Here is a 4,428-nt window from a genome sequence, read left to right as displayed (position 1 = left end):
GAGCAAGATCCTTATCAGCTTGAGGGAGTTTGCTGAGCAAGTGAGATCATGCTGTCCCCATAAAAACACAGAGTTGCCTTTTCCAGCCAAAACTGCTGCCGGCTGCAACAGGATTTGATTCCTTCTCCAGGCTGTGCTGCAGAAATCCCTTATACATCTCTGCTCCAATCTGCCACACACGAGGATGAGAGGTCATGTCTGTGTGCATACAGGCATTTCTACCCCAAGGAGCTCATCGTCCCTCCACAATTTATCCTCATATCCATTCTGTGAGGTACATTATTCTGAGAGTGTGTGACTGATCTAAGGTCACCCTACAGCCTACAAGCTTCGTGGTTGCGTGAGGATTAGCAACTTGCAACACTCTACTGAATTGTGGTGCGGCCCCCTTCTTCTCTCTTCTTTGAGCTTCACAGAGAGGTCAGTTGGAGGTCTGAGAGGTGAGTGGCCTTGGAGTAAAATCTGCAAGGCCCACTTCCTGACCCTGTCCTCCTGCTCCCAATTTTAGTCAAAGCATGGTTTCACCCAACACGTTCTAAGAACAGTGGCCGAGAGAGTCTTGTCGCAAAACGTGAAGGGGAGTCTGGGTCTCTTGATCTCCCTGTAATTCAAACACTGACCCTATGCGGCCCAATCTGTTCTCTTCCACCTGTACTGGGGCAGGGAGTATTGTTTACCAAAAGGGAGAGGAGGATTTCCACCACATGCTGTGGCCCTCACGTATGACCAAAGCTTCTCCCAGTATAATTGACTGTAGACTACTGAAACCAAACACAGTTTTTCAGGGAGGCTTTGAATCCTACGGAGAGAAGAGACTGCACATGCCCTACTATTGCATCTCTATCACAAGAGTGGGCTCATGAATGACTTCAGTATCATCATCCTCGTCACCCCTTCAGGATTCAGTGATGTGCTTAAGTGTACAAAGCAAGTGTTATAAGAATTTTGAGGTCATATATATATATATAATAATTGTTCATAAAACATGTACATGAATGTACAGAAACATGTCTGAAGCAGCACAGGAAAACAGGCCTGACTGACACCATTTTGACTCTCTCTGACCAGGTGTTCCTCTGCAAGGAAGAAGGGGGGTGGGGGGAACCTTCTCATTGTCTCAGGAATTAAAGTGATAATCCCTGGCATCCTGATACCTGACTGCCAGACAAAAGGGTGTGATTAACTTGGCTGGGAAACAGGGAAATGTAAATATCTCTCAATTTTGTTGATTAGGTTCTGGGGGCAGGGGGCAGGGTCCAGGGTGCTCAGATTACTGCCACCAGACCTCCCCTTTCATGATGTACCTATGATGAATCTAGGGAGGGGGGGTCTTGGGCTACACCCCTTCTGTGACATATGGATGATGCTTCTGGGGGGTGGGCTGAAACCAATTTCAAATCTCTTTTTAAGGGCAAGACATCTTTGTTTGGGGTTCCTTCCTTGTTCTCCTGTGTGAGAGGAAGGACCCTGTTGCAACAGCAAAAATAAAAGTGCCTTGCTTCGCACGTCCTGGTTTGGTCTCTGTTATTTGGTGGGCAGGAGACGCTTAAACTTTGTCTGCTTGCCAGGATACCTGGACTCTTCCTGGGTCAAGGATCCACTTAATTCTAGGGCCGTGTAGCTCTGCAAAATTTTTACAACAGTTTGGCGACCACTTCGGGGACCCAGTTTTGCCTTGAGCTCCGGGTTCACTGAGGAAGGGGAGCCCAGCGCGCCCTTGCCTCTTTTGCAGGGGGGTAAACCAACCTCAGGACCCGAGGCACTTGGTAGTAATTGAGAGTCCAAGCGGGACCCCCAGGACGAAGCAACGTTTAAAGGGACAAGGCTGTTTTTTTTTAGGAACCAGTTGGAAGCTGGAGACAACGGGATTCGACTGAAAGGATCGGTCGTGAGTATTAAAAGGGGACACCTTGGGTGAGCTAAGAACCACAGCAACTAAAAATCTATTTCTCCACTTGGACTATCCTTTTCTACTCTCCTCTTTGGACCTTAGTTGCAGCAAGGCTGCCAGGCACAGTTACAGAGTAGAACTGAGGTCCCGGGCAACAGTCTTTACGTTAAACGCAGAGCTTAGAAAGACTGTCCCAGCTCCCTTCTGCCAAACTGAGCAGAAGTCTGAGCAAACTGTCGCTTTTCTACCAATCTGGGAATCTGGCTATCCCAGCTCTGTTTCCTATTCCTCTGCTCTTAATCTTCGGGTGAAGACGCCCCCCTGCCACGGCGACCCTTGTTGGGTAGGACCCGTGACCAGGGAATGCAAGTGCGCCTGTTCCTTTCTACTCTGTATTCCTCAGTTCCGACCTGACATTGCGTAGGCAAGCGTTCAGTAGGACCTGAGTCTAGTGTGTAAGAGGCAGGGAAGTTGCTGTGGAACCCTCAGGCAATTGATGACCAGTGGGAGGGTTCCAATAGGGTTTTAGCTGCACCAGGCCGCCTAGTAGTTAGTGCACGCGAACGGCAGGCAGGAACACCACTAGGACGTGGGGGTGAGTCATAGACTCGGGAAGTTAAGAGTGTCCAGGAACAGGGTCGGGGACCCAGAACTGCAGTATAAAAAGACAGAAGTAAAATGGGTGCAACCCACTCTAAGGAATTCCTTTCCCAGACTCCCAACCGAGGCAAAGCACAACTGAGGCTTTGCTCCGGTAAGGACTTTGAGGATGAAAGTCCACTCCAATTCGTTCTCTTAAATTGGCATGAAATCCCCGGGGCGGACAAGCTTGAAGGGAACCAATTGCAAAAACTTTGTAAGAAAAAAACATAGGGTCCGATTTACTATGGACCACCCAGATGAGGGGAAATGGCTACCAGGAGGTTCCTTTAACATACAGTGAATCTCCGCTTTAAAATTAACCCTGGTGAACTCTGAATGGGAAAAGTTTTGTGAGGAATCCTGCAAAGTATGTTATGGTATAAAATTATATATGTTTGCATGTTACATGTTGTCTGTGTTGTCTGTTACGTGTATGTGCGTTTGTTCCTTGTGTCTGCTATAGATAGTTGTTTCCTTTAAAGTAAATGAGAGATATAATCCAGGTTTAGGAAATTAGGGGTTTGTGTTTAAAATTTGGCCATGACACCCACAGACTGCCTTTTTTAAAGCATGCATAGTTTAAAATAATATAAAAATTAAGGCAAGCTTGCTTAAATAATCTTATGTAAGGGCTTGATCAACCCAAAAACATGGCAAATATTTAAAAGAGTGGAGGTAGTGTGTAAAGGTTTGTTTTAAAGAGGCTGTAGAAGGCCATTGTTTCCTCTCCAAAAGTAAAAAGAGGGGGCAGGATGAAGGAAAATAACGAGCTGTAAGTTTAAAAATGCTTGCTCAATGCTTTGAAAATATTTTAAACTTGAAAATGTTCATAAACTCCAGCTATAAGTGGATAAGAGATGTACTCAAGGTTTAGAATGTTATGGGGTGTGTTTAAATTGGCTACAACATCCATAGACTGCCTTCTTAAGTGTGCATAGTTAAAACTGCCAACTTGTTTAAATTTCTAGTATAGAAACAATGTTGAACCGATCAATCTTAAACATTATAAATATGAGAATGAGGTGTGCAAATGTTTGTTATTGAGAGAGGCTCCAAAGGGGAGTCTTTCTCCAAGTGACTAGATGAATATTGACTAAAGGAAAATTGAACAGCTATTCCAATAAAGGTGATTTGTTTGTCAAAGGTAGAGCTTCCATAGCCAGGAATTGTCTATCTGAGTCTAGTTTTAACTTCAATTGTGTTGGACAGAAGGGTTATTGTTGGGCTCCTAATATCAGTCTCTTAAGAAAAAAACAACTCATCTGCTCAAGGGTTCTGTATAAAGTTGGTATTTTCATTCAAATCTTGTGAATCCTGTATCTTAGAGGGTTAGACTAAATGACCTCAGGGTCCCTTCTAACCCCCATTTTAGAGCTATGTGAAAGGCAATGTGTCTGATGTGGTGATGGGTTGAAATTCAGCCCAGCTCTGCTTTCTGGCAAGGAAAGATTATTGGTTTTCAGAGTTGGAACAAGAGTGTAATTGTTGTTTTTATGGAGTGATTATATAAGTTTTTATCACTTTCTCTATTAAGGTTTAAAGTTTAAGCACATATGAAAGTCTTCAACATTTCCCAATCTGTTTGTGAACTCACAATATTTAAGGTCTGTGTCACAAGGGAGCCATGTGCTCTGTATGTAATATTTCACCATGTGACTATGAAATATGGTGTTCCTTCTAGGGAAATGCTCCATAGCCAGCAAATGTCTATCTGAGTCACTTTAACCTTGATTCAAATGGACAGAATGGTTTTAGTAAGGAAGTAAATTCCCTCTTAAACTGTTTATCCAATCTTAAGGTTTGCTAAAGACTTCTATATAACGTTGGTACTTTTAATCTTCCCCTTCCTTATTTTTCCCTTAGTACACACGTGTGCTTCCGTGATAGGGCATAGC

The sequence above is a fragment of the Zootoca vivipara genome, chromosome 2 (assembly GCF_965207765.1).
Source record: "Zootoca vivipara chromosome 2, rZooViv2.hap1.1, whole genome shotgun sequence".
Classification (NCBI taxonomy): Eukaryota; Metazoa; Chordata; class Lepidosauria; order Squamata; family Lacertidae; genus Zootoca; species Zootoca vivipara.
The sequence above is the reverse complement of the archived record's forward strand: the minus strand, read 5'-3'. Positions refer to the sequence as shown.